This window comes from Dama dama, chromosome 7 (assembly GCF_033118175.1).
Source record: "Dama dama isolate Ldn47 chromosome 7, ASM3311817v1, whole genome shotgun sequence".
Lineage (NCBI taxonomy): Eukaryota > Metazoa > Chordata > Mammalia > Artiodactyla > Cervidae > Dama > Dama dama.
This window is the reverse complement of record NC_083687.1, coordinates 24,763,839-24,788,923: the sequence shown is the minus strand read 5'-3', so window position 1 is coordinate 24,788,923 and position 25,085 is coordinate 24,763,839. Positions and strand designations below refer to the sequence as shown.

At 38.2% G+C, this 25,085-nt stretch overlaps 1 pseudogene; it reads left to right on the top strand.

The window, feature by feature from the left end:
• Window positions 1-23,461, top strand: part of LOC133059243 (tetraspanin-31-like) — a 91,106-nt pseudogene extending 67,645 nt beyond the window's left edge.
• Window positions 23,462-25,085: the final 1,624 nt, after the last annotated feature.

Here is a 25,085-nt window from a genome sequence, read left to right as displayed (position 1 = left end):
ACTTGCCATTGATTGTATACCAATAATCAGTGGGCTGAACCATTGCATGGAAACTCAGGTAATACAAAGGTCAGTTGAGAGGAAAGTAAGGGTCTTCTAGGCAAAGGTACTTAGAGTTTGCACACTCAGCTGCTTTCCAGATTGACCCCAAGATGATGACTGGGTCATGGGCAAAAGTGAGTAGGAAACTTTACTATTATTTCAAGCCTATAACACATCCTGTATCCCAGGACTTCAGAAAAATGTCTTTCTTTTTTGTTTTCTTTGTACTCAACTCCGGTACCAAATGTTGCCTTTGGCTCCCCATTTGCACTAAGGTGAAAGCGAGTGATAACATCTCCAAGAGGTAATTGCTCTCAATCAGGTATAAAGTCTGTGTCAAATACTATACAATTGACCCTTGCACAAAGAGGGAGGTGAGGGAACTGAACCCCAAGCAGTCAAGAATTCGAGTATAACTTAACAAGTAATCCTCCATATTCATGATTTCTTGTCTTTGGATTCAACCAACCTTGGATTGTGTTGTACTGTAGTATGTATTTATTGTAAAAGTGGACCCATGCAGTTCAAGTCTGTGTTGTTCAGGTACCAACTGTAGTTCTAAATGAAGGACATTAGTCATCCCATGGAAGAAGGCATGGCTTGAAGAAGAAAGTCAGCAAAGATAAGGTGATGTCTCTGACTATAGTTTGGAAAGGTTACCATAATTACTACATTGTGAATTCGGAAGACTGGTTGACTTGAATTTAAATTTAGTCTCATCACTTACTTGCTGTGTTAACTCACATTGGGCAAATTTCTCAATCTTTCTAAGAGCTAGCTTCCATGCAAATTGAGATAAAAGTAGTGTATACATTTTCAGAGCTGTCATGCAGATTAGATAACATAAAGCATATGAAATGATAACCATGGGGTCGCACTCAGCTAATACTCAGTATTTGTATGAGGTAGATGATAGAACACCTGTGTGTAAAGATAGCAATGAATGATTCCAGTAATTGAATCTGCAGACTCCGTTGATTTGAGTTCTTCCCCCTAAGATTAAATATTTATTTCTTTTTTTTCTTGTTAATCTTAGATACTGGACAAAGACAAAAGTAAGCATGAACTATAAATATATACAGAAATTAATATGAAAGATAATCTACAAATAAGCTAGCTGAATGTGCGCTTTAAACAGCCATCATCCCAAGTGGGCAGCGAAAAATGTGCAGTGCTTTGATTCTTATTAAATAACATCACATCAAACCTCAAGTCACAATTCCAGAATTTTTTTTTTAAAAGTTAAATTGCTTGATTTTAATAATATTTTTAAAATCCAAGACTATATGTTGTATAGTCATATATGAGTAGTAGCTATTTTGATTAAACTCCACATTCTTTGCCAGCATATTAGGGCAAAAGAATATTCTGCAAACTCAGGAGACCTGATAATACTTTGGAATCAGAATTTTACTAATTTTGTAAGCTGAGTGAACATTCCTGACTGCGTAGGGTATAAGTTTCCTCATCTGCCACTTTCATGAGATTGACTATAGGATTAACAAGAACATATTCATAAGGTGCTACATACAGAGAAACACTCAACACCTGCTGGGTATGTGATCGGAACAGGGCACTTACTAATGTGCAAGTGCGGCTTTCTCAAAATTCCCATACTTGGCAACAATCTGCCTAGCAACACTTTCTTCCTTAAAGCACCTCTTTAATTTTATATTTATTGTTTAGATAGACTAGGGTAAATAAAAGCTTGAGTATGTTTTCACTTGCCCAGAAAGCAATCAACAAACCAAAGCAAGCCATATACTTGGCAGTACCCAAGCAATAAAGAACAGCCTCTGCCTGCCTGGCTTCTCTGTCAGTGTTGAAGGGCAAGGTATTAATTCTCTACTACCTGTAAATGTTTCGTTTGAGGGCTTTGCACCTCTGGATGAATAATGAATGTTAATTAATGATGGCAATGATAATAGCATTCTGTGTTTTTACCTTATTGCTCTTTATCAGTCTCTAAGCCTTTTCTTTCTCAAGTGGGTTCCTTATTATTTTAGCCATTATTTTATTCCTGGAAACTTGTGCTTTGTTAAAATACAGCACATATCTTCTTGTGTGTTACCATAGCAAATTGCATAAGAATTTACACCATAAATTATTCATTACAGCCAATTTAGTATAATTATTAATTCCCGCATACATTGGTGCCTGATTACATCTCAGTGCTCATTGCGAGATCTTGACCATGTTCTCCTGAAAATAATGATCTGTCATGGCTAATCAGGATCTAACAAGTCCCACTAAAAGGTGAAAACGTTTAATTAATATTGGTTTAATGCAACAGCGATTGATCCAATTGCTACAACCTGTCAGAGATTCTTCCGAAGGTAATCCAAAATCTTACTGGTAATGAATTTAAGAGATGGCCGTGGTGTATAAGCAATCAACGTACTTTCCAATTCAAGGGCAAATTGGGATGTACTCTTCCCTCAATATCTTTCTGCAAAAGTAAATCAGCTCCACTTTCACTGGGAAGCTTTGCTCCCAACATCAGTTCTGGTATTTCAAGCTTTCATGCCTTATGCTCCCAATGAGCCCTTCTTTTGCATTAAAGATGCATCCTGTATTGTATGTGAATGTTCCAAGCTGCACTGCCTCCCACGCGGATCTCATTTTAACTCTAGGTTGAGCTGAGCAAAGTTTGCAGTTGCATTTCCCACTGGGATTAACTGTGTAGAATATGGCTTAGAATTCAGTTCAAAAGCCCTTTGGCTGCAAAACCATATAGTCTAAATATACACAGAGCATCCCTGAATAGCCTTGGCCTTAAGTTTGATTTAAATTTGGTGGGGTAGGGGTGGGGTGGGGAGGGCAGGCTCTTAAAACGTAGAGCAGAGATCAATCCTATGTGCAATATGATCAATTTTATTACTTATATGATCAATTTTATTACATTAATTTGTTTCCTATATTTCGGAAAATTTCTTTGTTTTTATGTTGAGTGCCCTCAGGATCAAGAGTGAGACAATATTAGTAATTTTAAATCTAGAGGGTACATTTTATGGCTGATCTTTTCATCATAGAGGAGAAAATAAGATGATAACATCTCTCTTACTGAGGGTCAGTGATGTACCGGACACTTGGTATATATTTTCTTTCAGACTCACATTAACCTTTTAAATTAGATGATATATTTCCTCATTTTCAAGATAGGAAAACTGAAGCTGGAGGTCCTCATCTAGTAAATTGATGAGTAAAGTTGTAAATTCAGACCTGCCTGATGTGCTACTCTCTACTCCCATGCAGTTTATTGAATCCTCTCTAAACCAGGGACATAAGACAGGGACTGTGTGAAGAGCTAAAGTGATTGCCTTTTTGATCCTTTCTTTGTTACACCATGAGGGAATTTTAATGCATTGTTTCAGAAACATTCACGTGGATGAGACAAATGAGGGGAATGAGACAAAACTTATATATTCGCCACCAGTTCAGTGTTGGTTTTTGCTTGACTTGGTTGTGTATTTGGCTCTGTTTCAAGGGACATAAACTTGTAGATATCAGACCCATGTACTGTTGAAACAGGTCCTATTACTAAACTATGCATCCATCACATTTCAGCTCTCACATCTCCCCTACTGAGGCCCTGTGTGTTTTTCCAAGATATCATTTCTAAGGCTAGGTTTTTTGTGTGTGAGTTTTGTTTAAAGTACCAGAGTTCATTCAGACTGGTACTGTCTGGAACTGTCACTGCCTTAAAGGCTCAGGGGTAGTGGATACCTCAGTAGCACTTTGAGCGGCCACCTTAGATAGCCACTGATGGACAAATGCTATTATCTTTGCCATTCAGTTCAGTGCACACAAGTTTGAAGGTGTTCTTTACCACCAGAGAATTCATTAATGTCTTCAAGGCTAACCCCCTGTGTGCCATATCAGTTCACCCTAGAGTTCCTCAACACCAAAGGTAACTTACATGTGAGAGGAGAGGTTATGGCTGTGTTTATATATAGCCAACCATTCTGTTTGCTTCTGGGACTTCATTATGCCCAGTATCACATCTTGCAGTTTCAGAGGTCTTTGCCGAAATTACTCAGTATAGTTCTTTGACATAGCTAAAGCTTGTTACAATTTTCTCTTATTTTCACAAGTTTATTGGGTTACTATAAAGCTGAGAGAAAAAAATCCCAGGAGAGAGAACAAAGACTGGAAGAACCAGGCAGAATGAGGAAAGAGAAGCCATAGAAGTAGACAGTGAAAACTGCAAAAAGACAGCTAGCTCCACTAATCTTTCTCCTTATAAACATATATTTATACCAGTAATTTCACCAAATAATCGAGTAAGCTGCTTATTTAGTGACCAGTCAATTGCATAATTCATATCCTTATACTCTAGGAGCAGACAATGAGATAATACAATTGTTATCTCTCTTTTAATTTAACTTTGATTTGTTGGAAAATTTCAGGAAATGTCCATTTGAAGGTTTCTCATGAAGGTTTCATTATAGATGAATAAGAAAGAAAATATTTATTCCTATTCTTGGCATATTTCAGTCCTTGTGAGAATCCATTAAACATGTGGAAATGGGAAACTTCACTTATTATTACTTAATATAACATGATTGTCAATTTCTGTACTTTGCAAATGCTTCTCATTTTCGGAAGATGACATTGGAAAAACAGGAAATGATTCTCACCTTCCCCTTCAAATAGGAACCTCCCCCCACCCTTATGCTATCTAGTCACGAGAAAAGGACACATAAGTGCTGAAGGAACTAATATTTTTGACAAAATATTAATGAGTTTTTCTCTTTTGTAATTTTGCCCATAACTCATTTATAGTCAGGCCAAGACAACCTCTCTGTCTCAGGAGTAAGATTCAGACTGTAACAGCAGGACTGGAAAGAGAAAGATTTTGTCTTCATTTTCTGACATTCAGCATAGAATTTGATTTCAAATCCCCTTCAACACTTCAAGAGTCAGCTTGGATTCTAGATGAGATTTTCTCTCATGGTGCATGAGGCAGAATTTAGGGAAAAAAGAGGAAGTAATTGAAAGAGCATCAACCTCTGCAAACAAGAGGATTGAGCAATCAAGAGAAAAGGCAGAAGACATTAAAATGGTCAAACATGTGGTTGGCTCCCACTTGGAATAAGAAGATGTGTTAGGAGATAATGCCTTGAAGGGCTCTAGCCGTCTCTCATTTTGGGACTCAGAAGATAACTCTAGAGTTGTCTAGCACCAACAGTGGAGAGTCCCACTCAGTTAAGAGTGTGGAATTGCATTGCCAAGGGTGGAGTGTTCAAATTTGAAATTCCAAGGTCTCTACCAATTCTTGAGTGGCTTATGAATGGTATTTTCTATGAGGAAAGCTGCAGTGAAAGGGAGAAGATGCCCAAGTAGAGGCTGGGTTAGGCTATTTTAGGACAGAAGTCAGGGTAGAACACAGGTTCTATCTTGTTGATAGGTTGAAATTTTTAACACTGGCAAATACCAAATCCCAGAGAGAGGCCAAATTATGAACTTTATTATCTGCAAAAAATGACCACCCACACTGGAAGAGGTCCAGAAATGAGATCAGTTATTCCTCAAAGGTCAGCAGCTTATTCACATGAGGTGACCACCTCTTTTACCGATGCCAGGAGTTTCCTTTTTCTTATACCTGGACCTCATCATGAAGAGGAATCAGGGTAACCATGGTGGAAAAAGGCACTGAAGCTGAAAAAACAAAAAAACAAACTCAAAAGCCTGAATAATGCCTAAATACTTTTATTTAATCATATTTTTTGTGTGTGTCAGATTTCTGAAAAATATGATACAATAAAAAGTCAATAGAAGCAATATGGAAGCAAATTTCAAAGTTTCTAGAAAATCTGTTTTGTATTGCAAGGAAATTTGTAAACTTCTTTGAGGAAAAAAATTAGGTGATAGGAGCAATGTCTTGATGTGTTTTAGTCTATCAGATTTTTTTCTCAGAGCAAATTTGATGGGATAAGTGGGTAAAAATTGGTATAGAAGAAAGGATAAAGGCTGTTGACCAAAGCAGTCAACACTTTCTTCCCCTGGAGACACTGTTTCCCTATTCCCAGTGTTTATTATGTTTAATGCTATGTTTGGAAGATGATAACAAATTATGATAGTTACTATTGATAATAATTTATAGTCACAATTAATGAAGATATTTTACTAGCAGAGCCTAACCTTAGATATTAATAGTGATTTGGTGAAAGCTTCTGACAATCACTTGTGCTTTTTACCAATCAAGGAAATGAGGGAAACAAAGGCTCAAACTGCTGAATAAGTAGCAACATTAAAAGTACTGAACTAGGGAATTCCCTGGTTGTCCAGTGGTTAAGACTGTGCTTCCACTGGAGTGGGCCCAGGTTCGATCCCTGGTTGGGGAACTAAGAACCCTCAAGCCGTCTTGTTCAGTTGCTCAGTCATGTCCAACTCTAAGACCTAACGGACTGCAGCATGCCTTGCTTCCCTGTCCTTCACCATCTCCCAGAGTTTGCTTAAACTCATGTCCATTGAGGCATTGACACCATCCAATCATCTCATCCTCTGTTGTCCCCTTCTCCTCCTGCCTTCAGTCTTTCTCAGTATCAGGGTCTTTTCTAATGCATCAGCTCTTCACCTCAGGTGGCTGAAGTATTGGAGCTTCAGCTTCAGCATCAGTCATTCCAATGAATATTCAGGGTTGATCTCCTTTAGGATGGACTGATTTGATCTCCTTGCAGTCCAAGGGACTCTCAAGAATCTTCTCCAACACTGCAGTTCAAAAGCATTAATTCTTCAGTGCTCAGCCTTCTTTATGGTCCAACTCTCACATCCATTCATGACTACTGGAAGAGGCACAGCCAAAAAAAAATTTTTTTTAATTTTTTAAAAAATATTTTTAAAATATTGAACTAAGCAGATGAACACAGGCTATAGACCACCAGTGTGGGCATATAGGTGCACAGTTGCAAATGCAGTTCTTTTTATATGGCTTCCGTCTGAAAACTCAAATTGTATTTGTTTCCTAGAAAACAAATCAGGATCAAAGAAATGAAAATAGTAAGTGTGTCTATTAATAGATAGGAAATTCATTGGATTATAAAGCTGTTCAAATATTGATGTCACATCTCAATTAAAATAATTTAAATTGGGCCTTGTTTTTATAATTGGAGCATTTGAAAAATTTGAGTGCATGAAGAAAAGTTTTCTACATTTCTGTGTTCCAAAGTTGATGACCAACAACTAATATTTGTGTCTTGCATTTTTTCCTAAAGAGATACTTTCACATTTTCTTTGCCTTTATATTAGAGACCTTTTTTACTCTTGACTACACAGTAAAAAAGAAATATATAGGTAGGTCTTGTTTGTTTTAAAAACACATGGAAATTATCAAAATGATGACCAAAGTATCCTTCTGCCTTACCATGACCAGATAGGCACTTTGAAAAAATTATCGTCACAAAAATACTTTTGTGAATAAAGCAAAAGAAAAGTGAAAGTGGAGTCACTCAGTCGTGTCCGACTCTTTGTGATCCCATGGACTGTAGCCTACCAGGCTCCTCAGTCCGTGGAATTTTCCAGGCAAGAATACTGGAGTGGGTTGCCGTTTCCTTCTCTGAATAAAGCAAAGGTGCTTGCAAATAGTGATAGTGTTACATGTATTTTTATTTGTGTGTGTAGTTTGTGTGTGTGAAGAGGTTGAGCTTTTTGGAACTTAGAAGCTTAGGGAAGTGACTCCGAGGAGCTGACAGTGAGACCTCTAAGGAGGGGTGTACAATAAGCTTCTCCTGGGGAAGCTGGAAGAAGCTGGAATAAATTGCCAGTTCTGGAGCCGGGACCTGTTGCTGGAAGCAACAGCAGAATAGCTTCAAAAAAGGAAAGAATATCCTCCTCTTCCTCCTCCAGCCTCACAATCTCCATTTAGTGTCCTAGATTCAAAAGCCAGCTTAAAGCCGGAATGTAGTTTATACAGCCTTAGCCCTAGCACCAGGCTGTAGAGTGTAGAAAGGAAAATTTGGAGGTGAGAGATTTAAAAAAATCATCTGTTTGTGCCCTGGCAGAGCATCACTTTCTTTGGCACACAAGTCAGAGTTGAACCATTTATGAAAAACTGAATCATTTGTAGACAGATCACATTTGTCTCACCTTGGAAAAGAAGCATCCATATTCACAGTTCCCCCTCTAATGCTAAGATGGCTCAGTGGTAAAGAATCCGCCTGCCAACACAGGAGACATGGGTTTTATTCCTGGGTTGGGAAGATTCCCTGGAGAAGGAAATGGCAACCCATTCTAGTATTCTTGCCTGGATAATCCCATGGACAGATGAGCCTGGCAGGCTACAGTCCATTGGTTCACACAGAGTCAGGATAACTGAGTGACTAAACAACAACTGATACTATGAAGAGTCTGGCATCTCTTAATTTACCTCTTTTTGGGTTTTCTAATTTTTTTCTCTTTAGCTTCCCTGGAGTTTTAGAGTTTACATCTTGCCCATGTATATTGCAGATACTTTGCTAGGAGCCAGGGAGCCAACTTAAACATTTTCTAGATCTTTTGTAAAATACTTGGTGTCCATCTCATTTTAGAATATTATTTACAAGTAAAAAGTGTTCTTTCTTCTTTTTCTATTGTGTTTTAGTATATTGATGAGTCTTTCTTTAAAAATATGTATTTATTTATTTGGTTGCATTGGGTCTTAGTTGTGGCATCTGGAATCTTTGCTGTGGCCTGCAGGATCTTTAGTTGTGACATGGGGGATCTTTAGTTTGCTAATTTTGTTGAGTCCAATCTGCTGTTATAGATTTTTCATTTCAGATCATATATTTTATGACTTTAGCATTTGATTCTTTTTATAGGTTACAATTCTAATAGAAAAGTTTTTGTCTTTTTTCCATAATTTTCTTTTAGTGAATAAATTAATCATGTTTTTAAAAGTTCCTTGTCTGTTAATTTTAATAATGATATCAATTTATCAATCTGTTTTTTTATTATCTATTATTTTGTCTATTATGAGTTTTTATTACCTGGGACATCTGCCACATGGGCTTCCCAGGTGGCACTAGTGGTAAAGAAACCAGCTGCCAGTGTAGGAGATGGAAGAGACACGGGTTCAATCCCTGGGTTGGGAAGATCCCGCCTGGAGGAGGGCATGGCAACCCACACCAGTATTCTTGCCTAGAGACTAGAGGTTTCATTGAACACAGACATCATGTTTAAGAAGTTCTAGATAATGTTATTTTTCAAGCAAGATGGTTTTTCCTTTCCTGTACTAGGCAGTGAGATCCAACTGGGCTGGCTTGAGGCTGTATTGAGTGAGTGAGTGAGTGAAGTCTTTCAGTCCTGTCCGACTCTTTGTGACCCCGTGGACTGTAGCCCACCAGGCTCTTCCATCCATGGGATTCTCCAGGCAAGAATACTATTACCGGCTAGTAAAATTTAGGTACTGGTTCATTCAGATTTCTGTGGTGTATTGTCAAGGCTTCGCAACAGAGACCCTCTGGAACTTTTCCCCTCCTTTGAGAGAATTTTGTCTTAGTTCTTTATTATCATACCATGCACAACTTTACTATTTGGCGGATATCTTACTAGATAAACCAACTGGATGACCGAGGCCCCTTAAGTGTACAGTTTTGTCCCTCGAGACCTGTGAAGTTCCCCAAAATACAGCTGGAAGTTCAACCTCCCTCTTCCTGGGGACAGGAATGAATGCTGGGCCTCTGACTATGCTCAGATTGTCAAATGTCCCTGGGTAAAGAGTCTGGAAGGTAGCCCTGTGCCAACAAACACATATTTCACTTGCCCAGGGGCAAAGAGAGAGTGTTCTTTTTAACCTCACGCTCTTTTAGAAGATTTGAATTTTAGAAAAATAACCTTTTAACTTGCTATTGTTTTGATTTTTGAAAAAGAAAGAAGTTGGAATCCTGCTGCATTTTGTTTTACTGTCCCCCACATACCCTTGTCTTGAAAGTCTAAACTGCAAGTACGGAGACAAAGATCACAGTACCTTGTTATGCTCTCTCTCTTTTTTTTAATGTAAATGGTGTACTGGTCAACCAGAAAATTGAGGATTCTGGAGCGACTGGCTGTCTTTCCTTGAAGTACAATATCTGGGCAACACAAATAAATATTTAGCTGTTGTGGTAGGGAGGCACGTAACAACTTTGCTATTAAAAGGGGGGTTGTTGTTCAGTCACCCAGTCGTGTCCAGCTGTTTGCAATCTCATGGATTGCAGCATGACAGGCCTCTTTGTCCCTCACCATCTCCTAAAGTTTGCCCAAGTTCATGTCCATTGCATTGGTGATGCCGTCCAGCCTCCTCATCCTCTGATGCCCTCTCTTCTGCCCTCAGTCTTTACCAGCATCAGGGACTTTTCCAATGAAAAGGGGGTATTATGTGATAAAATATAGGGAACATTAAGGAGAGGCCCAAATATTCAATAAGTATTACTAGAATCTGCTTGTACCCAGGCAGGAGACCTGGGTTCTATCATTGGTTCAGGAAGATCCCTTGGAGAAGGGAATGGCTACCCACTCCAGTATTCTTCCCTGGAGAATTCCATGGACAGAGGAGCCTGGCAGGCTACATGGGATCTCAAAGAGTTGGATATGACTGAGTGACTAACTTATACACAAGCCTAAAAATGAGGTAGTGTTAACATACTATAAAATGTTATATAATTTTGTGACCAAGTTTTTTTTTTAATTAAGCATTTGGTTATGGGATTTATTTTAAAAGATTTTTAGAATATTTCATCTAAAGAAAAATAAATCTACTATTCTTTTCTCTGCCAAAGAGTTGCTGCCTGTGGCCATTTACATGGTAATAAATCAAAGGTATCTATCATCATCATCTATTTATCTATATCACCTATTAACTACTTAACAATCAGCTTCTTACCCATGTCTAATATTTATATATATGGTTATGCTTTTGGCTATTAGTCATAGTGGGTGATTATAAAAATTATAAGTGCATCCTGAGAAGACAGTACACCAAAGAGACAGAATGTAAAGAAAAAAAAATCATATATTCTTGTCATTAGAGGAGATATTTCAGTTCTTACATTACTACTACCTAACAACAACAACAAAAAATAAGTATTAGTAGAATGAAACTTGATGCTAAAAAGAGAAGGAAAAATAGTCATAATTCAATAGCATTTACAATCAAGTTTCAAATAACTGTCAAAAGTTTCCTTCAAATGCTAATAAATAAGTTAGTTATTCTTTTCTCATATCAAGGGACTGTGCTCTATGACACATGGTAAATGCTCTATAAAAGAGAGTTCACATACCTTTAGGATATGCCCTACCGTAAGCAAAATGGGAAAAGAAGGAATAAGAGATGAAGCATTTGCTAAAGTTATCATTCACTTGAAGCTTCTTTGTGTCCTGGGCTCTGAGAATTTTATCAACAGAGTGAGTGAAAACAGAGCCCACTGGAGCCCTGGAGAACATGCCTCGGGGAACTGCCTGACCTGGGGCATTAGGGGCTGATTGAGAAGGTCTAGTGCAATTTCTACAGCTTGTGCTTCTGGAATCTATAGATTCTGATTGGGGGAAAAAAAACCCAAACCAAACCAAAACAAATAGCCACCACTACTACCACTGACATGTCTTTCTAAACACTTTGTGATCTTGAATGTGTTCCTGTCCCTCTTCTAGCTGCTCCTAATTGGGCCCAACTCATAGTCAGCCTTCTTAGTGGTATACTTCAAAAACAGGGTTGCTGAAAAGTAATATAGACAGAAAAGAGTAAAATACCATAAAAGTGTAGGTCAATGAATGTCCGTGACCTCAATTCTCCTCTTATAACTGTGATTCAGATCAAGCAACACAACATTACCAGAACTCCATCGTTCACCCTGTACCCTCTACATGTCACTACCACCAAGGGTACCCCTAGCCTCAATTTTAACACCATCGATTAATCCTGCCTTTTTTGTTTAATATAGAATCACATATTCTGTGCTCTTTTGTACCTGGCTTCTTTTGTGCAACTTTGTGTTGGTATGTTCATCCATTTTGCTGCATATAGTTGTAGATTTTTTACACTTATATTGCTGTATTCCATTATGTGCATGTGCTACAATTCACTTATTCTTGAAATGGTAATATTTGAGGAACCATAAAGGAACTCTGCTGCCCAAATATACTTTTATTCATAACTCTTCATCCTGACTGACATTCCTTACTGAAATATGTCTTTTAGCACAATGCATTAACTGCAAATTCATTAATGGGGCTTATTTGTTCCTGTATGAGCTGGTTTCTACGCCTTCCTCAGCTCTCCTCTATTCCACTTCTGCCTCTGCTATAGTTACACTGAACTACTTTCCACTACTTTTTTTTCTCTGTGTGTTTCATTTTGGATAGTTTCTATTGCTAGGTCTTCAAGTTCATTTTTTTTTTCTGTAGTGTCTAATCTGTGGTTATTCTCATACACTGATTTTTTTTTTTAATCTAAGTAGTGTATTTTTCATCTCTAGAAGTTAATTAAAAAAAAAAATCTTTTATTTTTCTCCTCATCCTAGTTAGACTGTCCTCCACCTTCTAGAACATACAGCATACATTTATAATAGCTCTTTCAAAGTCTTTGTTTAATTTTATAATCTGTGTTATTTCTTTTGTATATCTGTTACCCGCTTGTCTCTGTTTATGAGTCATAAATTTTGGCATACTTATTTTCTGATCAGTTTCCAGGACACTGTAAAATTAACATTGTTGGATGGTGTTTTTTTTTAGTAACTTTATTGCCTAGAACTTTGTTCTAGGACATAACTAAGTTTAATACTTTTGTTGGCTTTGCTAGGAAGGACAAAAGTGCCTGTAGTCAAGAGTTTCTTTAACCTTGCTGCTGAGGCAGTCCCCTTCTGAGGACTGTACCTGATGCTCTATGTGAGGAAGTCTCATCACTCTGCTGGTGAATATATGAATTCCCTCCTCTGTATGAACTCCTGTGACTATATCACTTACTTCTGTTTGATGATTCTTTTCTAGTCTCAGTAGTTTGTTCATACATGGTTGCTCAGTCGTGTCTGACTCTGCGATCCCATGGACTGTAGCCTGCCAGACTCCTCTGTTCATGGGATTCTCTAGGCAAGAATACTGGAGTGGGTAGCCATTCTTGTCTCCAGGGTATCTTCCCAACCCAGGAATTGAACCTGCTGCATTTCAGGCAGATTCTTTGCCATCTGAGCCACCAGGGAAGCCCTTGCTCATTCATATGTGCAATTAAATACTCAGGGGACCCAAAGAAGGTCTCCAGAGTTCTGTTTGTCTGTGCAACTTCCTGCTCTACAGTACTCTGTTTCACAATCTCTAGCCACATCTTCCAGAAGTCTATTTTGCTTCCTCAACTCAAGGAGACTGATGTGATCAACTTGGCTTGCCCTACTAGGTGGTGATGTGAAAAGTCTCTCCAGGCAGTGACAAGTTGGGTCACTCGTAGGGCTGACACTGTCTCACTTGTTTCCTTTCTCTTGGGGTCACTGTTCAGTGCTGTTTATTTTCTAATAACTAAAAATGATTGTTTTGTATATTTTCTACTAGTTCAATGTTTAAAGTGGGAAGGTAAGTCCTTATTACCTCATTATGGCTGGAAGCAGAAGTCACCACTCTGAACTACTTTAGTTTGTTAGCAAATCTTTTTTTCCTGTGTCTAAGATCGAGACATACTATTCTTTGTTCCTTTCTCTCGTCTCATTTTCCTTGGCCCACCTAACTCTCACTAATTTTTATGGTCTAATTTAATAATAATAGCTTACACTTGTTGAGAACTAATTATATGCCAGTTATTCTTCTTAGCATTTGTGCAATGTTTCATTTAATCTTCAAAACAATTTTATGACTTCAGTGCTGCTGTCATTATCTTCATTTTTCAGAGAGGAAATGAAGATCAAAGACGCTGAGTCACTTGTTGGCGGTCCCATAACTAATAGGTGGCAAGTCTAATTTGAACTCAAGTGGTCTGGCTTTAGTCCTGATGCTGCATGATAACTTCTCAGTTATCAGTTATTCTGGAATGATTTTGTTTTTGTTGATACTAAAACTCTGTGTTATTCTGTTTTGTTAAATGTGTTTCCATGACACCTAATGTTTCCCCAAATTAAACTTTTCCTTCCATATTTAAACCACCTGCTTATTTCTCTGCATCCTCCATTCAACTTCATGTTCTGGGGGCCTGAGTGGGGCTGGGCAGAGACTATATTGTCTTGGTAACCATCACTTCAGTAGCAACCAAAACATGAAAGACAACCAATAAATGTTTACTGAATGAATGAATAAAAGAATATCTTGATGAGAGGACACTGATTTTTATAAAGGTCTTTATTAGAAAATGAATTTTACATTTATTTCCTATATTCCCAAGAGAGTCACAGAAAAAAATTTATTTTAGACATGTAGGGAGGTTAGGAAAGGTCTGTACATTGAGGTCTTGCCCATTGAAGCTGAGCCTATTTGTATATCAGAACAGGGACTCAAGAACCTAAAAGGAAGAAAATGGGGAGGGGCTTGAGGAGAGGACAGATAGAAACAAAAGGGAATAGGGAGTTGTTGAATAGACAACATTTTGTCATTTTGCCTAGGGCTGGCCTGCTTACTAAAAAGAGTCACTTATCACATCCTATTCAAAAATCCATGATCTCTGAAGGATGGAAGTCATTTTGCTTATTGGGCACAGATAGATAGCTATTCTATCAGTCCAAATAAATTACTTAGTCAATAAAGTTGTGTTCTAGTGACATAAAATTGGTATCCTTTTGAGAATGCTTGATCTTCTTTCCTATGACATAAAAGAGCACAGAATGAGTGAACACAGTCAAATCTGAAAGTGGCTCTGCTTTATATATTAGGCTGTTTAGATGATGGTTGTTATCATTTCTTTCTTCTTCTTACCCAGACTACACCAGAGTGAGGGAATCACTAAGCATATTACTTTTTCCAACCTAAGCATCCTTTGTATATGTGGTTCTCCCCTTTAGTTTACAAAAAAACTTTCTTCTATATTATTCTATCTGGTTAAAGTAGCAACAATATAGTGGGAATGAAGTTTTTCCAACCTAACCTTATATTTCTGAGCCTCAAATATCCCTATATATGAAACAACTGTATTCTTTATAAATATTGTAGTCCATCCTGATTTTCATATTGTGCTCAAAGATACCATAGAGTGAAATTAGGAAGGAAGAGAAGTGGAGACCAAGAAGGAAGGGCTCCAGGACTCTCACCTTTATACCAACTAGCGATGCTTTGCTTCTTCTCTTTTATCTGTGAAGGAGGATTTGCATTAAACCATCCTCACTCCCTCCCCTGGTACTGTTATAATGAACTGACCTGAAAATAAGTGCATTAAGTGGCCATAGAACATAAAGACACTAATTAGTTCACTTGGGGATCAAATCCATGATAACAGACTTATTCATGCTTTTCTCTATCCCCAAAACTATATAGATGAAAGCAAAGGGGGAAAACAAATCTATCACATATATGACAATCTTCAAGAACAAACACTTTAAATTTCAAATATGATCTGGTTGATTCTGTCACAGGGAAAGAATCTTATCAGTAGTTAAGAATAAGTAATAATTGAGTCTGGACCCATTGCAAATAATATTTCACAGCCAAAGAAATGCAAATAGCCAATAAACATGAAAAAGGTTTAGCCTCTCTGATGATCAAAGGAATTTATATTAATATTACAATACACTATTTTAGACTTTTAAATTGACAAATGTTTTAAAAATTGTATGTCATGATGATGGGAGGAGGCTGAAATCCTTTCTTCATACACTGTTGGAGGCAGTACACATCAGTAAATAATTTCTGGAGAGCCATTTGGCATTATGCAAAAGCCTCAAGCATATTCTTATACTTTGACTAACAGCTTCTATTTCCAGAATCATCTGAAGGATATAATCATAGGTGTGGCAAAGGGGTATACTCAAGTTTTATTTTCATGGTGTATAGAACTTAAGTTCGTTTACTTTATAAGGAAGAAAGAGATGCAAGTTTAGCCCCAGGTCTTATGGGTTTGTTGCAAAGCTACAAAGGTTAGCGAGGAAGACGAAAAGACTTGCCCAGCCAGAGTACATGAGAGTGACCTGTTTAGGATTTAGAGCAAAGGGGGAGGGGAGCCTTTCATGACATGTTGACATTCCTCTAACAGCATCATCTTGTCCCATCCAATTCACTTTAGTTAGGTTGCTCTGTCTTTGTTTAATGCTGGTTATGACTCTGGCCTGAATCTTTACTTTCTCACTGCCTCATGACTGCCACTCCTAGATACTGCTTGTTGTTTTCTCTTGATATTTTGGTATCTGCTTCCACAAGGACACTCCTCTGTTCATGGGATTTCCCCGGCAATAATACTGGAGTGGGATGTCATATCCTACTCCAGGGGGTCTTCCTGACCCAGAGATGGGACTTGGGTCTCTTGTGTCTTCTGCTTTGGCAGGTGGATTCTTTACCACTGCACCACCTGGGACGCCAGTACTATTTGTCTGGTACCCAGTACTATTCCAAACAGGCCTAACTTCCAGAGAGGGCCACATAGTTTTGTTTCTGTTGAACGGGTTGTGAGTTTGCCTGGTACTTGGAGGAAAACCTATTCCTACCCCAAATGCAGTATTGCTGGGAAAAGCCCAAATGGGAAATAATGTACTTATCCCAAAACAGGGATATTAGCATATATACTATACTCATAAAGTATAATATTATGCAACTATTACACACATTTTGATGACATTGTGATTAAGAGAACATGTATATGATAAACTTAAAAGTGAAAAAGAGTTTGAAACTATGCTGAATAGTGTGTACTTCAGAAAATATATACGTAGACTAGATATATTGGGACAAAATAGACTAAACGGTTAAGCAGTTATGAATGGTGGGATATGGTGAACTCTTGTTTTCTTTTTTTTAATGAGTCAGTTCTTCACAACTCATTGGAAAAGACCCTGATGCTGGGAAAGATTGAAGGTGGGAGGAGAAGGGGATGACAGAGGCTGAGATGGTTGGATGGCATCACCGACTCAATTGACATGAGTTTGGGTAGACTCTGGGAGTTGGTGATGGACAGGGAGGCCTGGCGTGCTGCAGTTCATGCAGTCGCAAGGAGTCGGACACAACTGAGTGACTGAACTGTACTGATTTTCTTTTTTATATGTTTGTTTTCCAGACTTCATTTTAGTCTATTTTACTTTTTTAATCATGATGCTGTTTAATAGAAGCGGCTAATTTGAAAAATATAAAGTCAAATGAAAGAAATGTATATTTGATTTGCCCATGAGATAGATTTTCTCATGATTTCTCCCTCCTGCTTGTATTTACACAGGCAGGAGCTGAGAGTCATTAACTTACCCAGCAGATTGAATCCCTTAGGAAAGTGACTGCACATTCAGAGTTTTTCTATATTACTATAGGGTCCTTTTCTCCAAAATGTTGCAAGAAGCTTCTTTCTTTTTTCATCCACTCCCAGACAACCCACCTTGTCTTTTTCCAACAAAATGACCAATGACTAACCATAGTGACAACAAATGTTTATCTATTTGTCCCTTAGAAAAGTAGTACATTTGCCATTTTCCACAGACCTTCACGCTTTTCAAAAGGGCAAAAAATAAGCAACAGAATAAGCGTAAGAGCTAGCCATGGCTCTGGGGGACCATTCATATTTGAAGTTCCACAATAAAAAGATGTTCTACTTATTTATGTACATCAGACACAACTCCCCTGATAGATGGTGGACTTCTGGGACCAACGAACAGCATTTGACATTTCTTTACATAGTCTCAGCAACTAGTACATGCAAAGACTTTAGAAATCATATGATCTTCTTCTTTGGCCATTGAGGAAACTGAAGCCTATAGTGAATAAGTGATTTTTTCAAGATCAAACAAGTTAATGGGAAAACTGACACTGGAACCAAGGTTTCCTGATGTTCACTCATATGGGGAAGAAGAAAAAAAAATTTTGATTTAGAGAAGGAGACATCTTTTCCAAAATGAAACCATGCAGAATCAAAATATGATGAAAATGGAAAGTAATACAATAGCTAGTAGAGCCAGGTTAGTTTCTGGGAGAAGCTGCTGTCAAGATAGGATGAAATGTGCAAGCTATTTACTGGGAGAAATACCTGTGAAGGTAAAAGAGGAGGGAGTAGAGATGAGAGCCTTCAGATCACAATGCAGGTCAGACCTGTAACTCAGGCTGCAGTACAGTTCCAGGAAATTTTCAGCTAGGCTGTTAGAGAGTACTGAAGTCAAATACCTCTAGCAAAGCACCCCACCCCCACCCCCACCCCCAACTCCTGCCCTTTTCATGGCAATGGCTTTCATTGGTATCCTTGCTGTGTTTAGTCATTGGGGCAGCTTTCTGGATGCCTGGACATTGGTGCAAACTCAGTGGATTCGGAAGTTAACAGCTTGGGGTCAATTACAGATCCTGCAGGACAAAATCTGGATGGGACATTTTCATGGCTACCACACTAACTGGGGGCTTATATTGTGCCAGACTTATATTGTGATTAAGTATTTATATGCATTATTTCATTTCATCCTCAAAGCTAGTTTATGGCATGGATATTATTACTTCCACTTTACAAGTAAAGGTTAAAGGAGATCTTACCTGTTTTTTGAAATGTCTTCTAATTTTTTGCCTATGAGCTACTTTTTATACTAGGATACTTGTTCATGAAACTGTTTCTTGATCTTTCCTTGAAAACCACCTTTTATACAAATAAAATCTGCCATGACTGGGATCCCATGTGCTCCTCTTTTAAACACCTGATTACAAAAGATGCAATGTGGAAAGTGTGTTAGTTACTCAGTTGTGTCCTACTCTTTGCAAGATTGTAGCTTGCCAGGTTCCTCTGTCCATGGAATATTCCAGGCAAGAATACTGTAGTGGGTTGCCGTTCTCTTTTCCAGAGGATCTTCCTGACCCAGGGATTGAACCTGGGTCTCCTGAATGGCAGGCAGATTCTTTATCATCTGAGCCACTGGCATGTCTTAATTCTGCACTGTGAATTCATCATTCACTTTACATTAAGACATTTGCTATTACCAATTGGAATGACTCTGTTACCTAAAGACTGGATACATTTTATCCTTGGACTGCTTCTTCTCTGGGTTCTGATCCTCAGCATATGAATATTATAGCACAACAATGAAGGTGAGTCAAGGGCAAGCAAGGTATTCAGGTGTATGTAAGTGATGGTGCTGTTCAACTTAAACGACACAGTGCTGTATGTCAATCATATTTCAATAAAACTGGAAGAAAAAAAATACAATGAAAAATAAATGTGTGAAATGTTTCAAATTTTATACAGAAGCAAAATAACATTTGCAAATGTACCTATGTAACCGAGAGTAAAGCAGCTCAGGCAATAAGCAGGGTAGTCCAGGAAGGACTCCAGGTCACTTCACATGTCATAAATTCCAGGTTTTTTAAGGAAGTGGTTCATTGAAGAGAATTTAGTCTCCGAAGTCGGCAGTGCTGCAGACCTACAGGTTAGGGTAGATTGACGGGAGGTGGGAGGACAACTGCAATAAAATTGAAGGACAGAAATTTGCTTCTTTAAAATAGTTGATTTTTAAACTTGTGTGTTTTACAACTTGTGGGATCCTATAGATTTTTAAATTTTCGGGCTGGTCAGTGTTTTTATTTTGTTTCAGTTTTTAAAAATAAACATTATTAACCAATTCAGTTCTCTCTTTTTTCACTTTTTTTTTTCATTTATTTTTATTAGTTGGAGGCTAATTACTTTACAGTATCGTAGTGGGTTTTGTCATATATTGACATGAATCAGCCATGGAGTTACATGTATTCCCCATCCCGATCCCCCGTCCCACCTCCCTCTCCACCCGATTCCTCTGGGTCTTCCCAGTGCACCAGGCCTGAGCACTTGTCTCATGCATCCCACCTGGGCTGGTAATCTGTTTCACTATAGATAATATACATGTTTCGATGCTGTTCTCTCGATACATCCCACCCTCACCTTCTCCCATAGAGTCCAAAAGTCTTTTTTCACTTTTAAGTGTTGCTCACAAAGAAAAACTATTTTGGGCTGGTAATTGCTTTAGCAACCTACTGATACAGAGTCCTCTGTTATCTATTTTTTTTTCTTTTTAAAAAAATTATATTACATTATTGTTGCTTTACAATATTGGGTTATTTTTTGCTGTACAGCAAAATGAATCCGCCTTCCGTATGCATATATCCCCTCTTTTTGGATTTCCTTCTCATTTAGGTGATCACAGAGCATTAACTAGAGTTTCTTGTGCTTTATAGTGGGTTTCTTTTGCAACCAAGGAGAGGTAAGGCTAGTTGGTGTAAAGGGTGGAAAGAGAACTGTTAGTAACATTTTAACCTACATCCCACCACCCTCTGAAACATGTGGTTCATAGTGTTTCTTTTTAGCAGAGCTCTAAGTTGAAACATTTGGTTCATCTTCCCCTAGCCTCAATCCTAAAGAAGTTCTCATAACCATAATAGGTTGCATGTTCTTATGAAAAGATGAAATGAGATTTAAAAAGCAAATCAAACATTATTTTAATATAAAATAGCACATCATATAAAATTTTTTGTCAGCTCTAAAATGCTATGATTGTTTTCTTCATTCTTAGCTTTGTGACATGTGATTGGCGAGTGAACAAACATTAACCCAAAACCTTCCTATAAAGACCAGTATTGATTTTAGTCTGTATTTGAGGACACAGAAACTAGCACTTTTGATTCACAGGGTTGAGAAGAAGGACGATTTTAAAGAAAGCTTCTTTTAAATATAAATCCTATTTTAAATAGTTGAGTCATGTGAATTCCTCCCCACCCCCTCTGCCGTATGGCGCGGCATGTGGCACTTCCCTGACCAGGGATCAAACCTGTGTTCTTTGCAGTTAAATCATGGAGTCAACCACTGGACCATCCAGAAAAGTCCAGTCATGTGAATCTGTATGTTAATATTGATGTAGCGGTTGGATGTTTATTGCCTTTCCATTTAAAAAACTCGAACATGTTGCTTTGTGATAAATTCAAACTTAAATGACTAGAGGGGGTGACTTTCTGTATAATTAGCATGATAATATAATCAGGTCCTATCTCTTGATGTTTTTATGAGATTATCATTCTTATAATCATTTACAGAGCTCATGCACTGTTGATAGTTTGTCTGCAATGTGCATTCAATATTTGAGAACTTATTTTGAAAAGAGAGTTGTTTCTACTTTATGCAGAAATCCAACAGAGTTTTACTAATGACTTGATCAAGCATCCCAAGAAACTCTAACAATAGGGCACATATTCCCAAAGATGAAAATTGCACTCAATTTAAATACAAGATGAATATTAATAGGATGCTTTGTTCCCTTTCAAATGCCTTCCCTGTTTTACTCTCTTTCTTGGGTCAGTGGTCTTTAAGCTGAGTTCTGAATAGTTTGTACAACCTTATCTTTTATAGAATTATGCATAAAATCCATACATATCCTATGAGACTCTCTAGAATAAACTGTATTAATTCTTGTACTCTGATTAATTCCTGTATTTGCTGAAATGTTCTTCCTCTTGCTATGCTGCATGCATTCAATTATGGGAAATGGGAATGCTTTAAAATACCACATTCTGGCATGAAGTGTTTTGAAAATCTTTGGGGGACATTAGTTTGCCTTTAATAATAAGTCCAAACTCATGCCTACTGGGTCTTTCCACTGGAAACAAAGATTGTATATTGCTATAAAAAAAAACAAAACAGTATTGTCATCTGGCTGATGTCTGTCAAATGGAGAAGAGCTCCATAGCACAGGAGAGAAGAGCAGAAGGAGCAGGAGAAAAATAGGCAATCAAAGGTGAGAACCACCTTTTTTCCCTGGAAGATACACTTTTTTTTTTTAACAAGAAGAAGAAAGCACTTTATTTTTCAGTCCCTCTCTCCCCAGGCTTTACAAAACCTAGATGCTCTGTTGTCAAGTTGGAAAATTAGAGCTATGATTACCTTTAAAAAGTTTTACTTGTCAGAATTTCTTCTCGGCATGTAAAACACCTCTTTGTAGTGACTCCCGCCACTATTTCACTTCTGTAAGACATACCATGGAGAACACCTTGTCCAAAAGAGTCAGTATCAATGCTTTTCCTACCAGGCCAATTGATTCTAGGAACTTTCTACTTTATTTTCTGCTGGGCAAATCTTTGTTACTTTTTTGGAGGATGACAAAGGTAATTTAATTTGAAATAAAAAAAAAAAAAAAAAAAAAACCCACCAAAACAAAACAGAGAACTATATGGATTGGGGATTGGTTCTACAAAATAAATGGAAATTTGGTGGGTACAAGTGCCTGGTAATACGCTTAAGGGCATACCAATAAAATACAGAGAAATAAAATAAAATACAGAAAATAAAAAATATGGAAATAAATACAGAAGTAAAATACAGAGAAACATCTTTCAAGATGAATAGCTGATAAAAATGAAAAATGACTATGAATATAGTAGTTTTCATAGAAGAAAAGAAAAATATACAGAATAAGTAAGGTCAGTAAAGAATCTGCCTGCGGAAGTTGTCCGGGTCCAAGAAGACGGTCCACGAGACCCTCTCCCCAAGTCCTTGGGACCACTTGGGTCCCGAGAACTGGGGAGATAGTTTGCGGAGGCTTTGCCTGCTCCAAGAATGCACTCTGCGCGCTCAACGTGGTCTACATGCTGGTAGGCTTCTTGCTCATTGGAGTGGCTGCGTGGGCTAAGGGCCTGGGTCTGGTGTCCAGCATCCGTATCATCGGAGGAGTCATTGCAGTGGGAGTCTTCCTTCTTCTCATCGCGGTTGCTGGACTGGTAGGTGCTGTCAATCACCACCAAGCGCTGCTTTTCTTTTACATGATCATCCTTGGTTTGGTCTTCATCTTCCAGTTTGGAATCTCTTGCTCATGTCTGGCTATTAACCTAAGCAAACAGACAGATGTCATCAATGCTTCTTGGTGAGTCATGAGCAACAAGACCCGGGATGAACTGGAAAGAAGCTTTGATTGCTATGGCTTGTTCAACCTTACAACCCTGGATCAACAAGATTATGCTTTCTGCACTGCAGTGAGCTGGTCTGCAAGAGCCGGAGCCCCACATGTCAGATGTGTGGAGAAAAATTTCTTAAGCATTCAGATCAAGCCCTGAAAATCCTGGGGGGTGTTGGACTCTTCTTTAGCATCACAGAGATCCTTGGTGTTTGGCTAGCGATGAGATTTTGGAATCAGAAGGATCCTCGAGCCAACCCCAGTGCCTTTCTATGAGACTCTGGATCCTTCTGACATCTCTTCTGCTGTCTGCTCTCCCTAAGCTTTTTTTTCCCCTTAGGGAAAACTTGGGGTCTCTAGCCCTTTTTGTTTGAGAAAAAGGAAAGGCCCTTTGCCATGTTCCCTAAAGATGACTCAACAGTTAGGCTTTATGCCTTGATGTTTTACTGGGAGAAAGATTATAAGGAATAAAGAAAAACCCTTCTTCCTTCTTTTCTCCCTAAGTGGATATGGGAAGTTTCCAGGACTACGTGAGATGGGATGGGGGTTGGCGTCATTCCTGGCTGTTTCCCCTCTTCTCCCTTCCACATGCTAGACCACCTCAACACATCTTTGCTCCAAGGGTAAATCAGGGACAGATCCAGAGAGAAAACTTGTAGGAACTCTTGTAATAGGAGGACCTGGTTGGGGAAGTTCAGTGAATATAAAAATGAAAACCATTTAAACTCTATTAAAAAAAAAAAAAAAAAAAAGAATCTGCCTGCACTGCAAGAGACCTGGGTTTGATTCCTGGGTTGGGAAGATCCCTTGGAGAAGGGAATGGCTACCCACTCCAGTATTCCTGCCTGGAGAATTCCATGGACAGAGGAGCCTGGCAGGCTACACCCAATGGGGTTGCAAAGGTCAGACATGACTGAGCAACTAACACTTTTACTTTTTTCTATTCGCTGGCTCCCAGTATCTCTATAACTTAAAAGTTTCCTCATTTAGTAGTGCTACAACAAATCCAACTTCCCATAAAATTCATTCTCTGTATTTCACTCATTGCTAAAATATGATTTCAGAAATATAGTCTGTTAGAAAGACTTTGAAAACTGGAATACAATGTAAGGCTTTAGTTTGAGTCATGATTCTGCTTCTTACTGACTATGTGTCCTTGGACTAGCGATTTCCTATTAAATGTCTTAACAACAGACTTTATAGGGGGAAAGAAAGCTTGAAGTGTGATTTCCTTGGTGTATATAGTCCTACCATGTCCAGTTTCAAGTTAGTAACAGGATGTCCTGAATGTAGAGTAGAAGAGAAATGTAGACAATGTGCTCTCCCAACTGGGTAGGAATTAGCTTCATCGCATTACTGCCTTGAACAAATGTGTCATTGTTCTGAATTTTCTCTTCTGTAAAATTGAAATAATAATGTTCATCTCACACAAATAGTTGAAAGAATTAAATGAACAAAAATATTAATGCCTTCATTTATCAGAGAAGTATATAAGATCAGAGATTGATAGCTTAGAGTGAAAGATGAAGAAGATTTAGCTTTGGAACTAGGGACCAGGCTTGATCACTCAAGAACTTTTGTAGCAGAGTTTTATAAATGTGTAAAAAGGGACAGAGAAAGCTTCTGACATAGACATCAGAAGGGGAACAGAGAGTGCCCCCCTTGCTAGTGTTAGCAAGGGAGTTATGTACTTCTTAATTAGTTATTACAATAAATCAGAAGAATGTCTCAAGGTTGTAAAAATTTTACCAGATCCACTCCCACAATTTACATTTTAGGATAGCAGGATTAGAATTCAACAATAGAAAGATCCTACCAGACCCACTCCCATAATATACATTTTAAGATACCAGGATTAGTCAGGTTTCATTCCAATTCCTAAGAAAGGCAATCCCAAAGAATGCTCAAACTACCACACAATTGCACTTATCTCCCACGCTAGTAAAGTAATGCTCAAAATTCTCCAAGCCAGGCTTCACCAATACATGAACCGTGAACTTCCAGATGTTCAAGCTGCTTTTAGAAAAGGCAGAGGAACCAGAGATCAAATTGCCAATATCCGCTGGATCATCGAAAAAGCAAGAGAGGTCCAGAAAAACATCTATT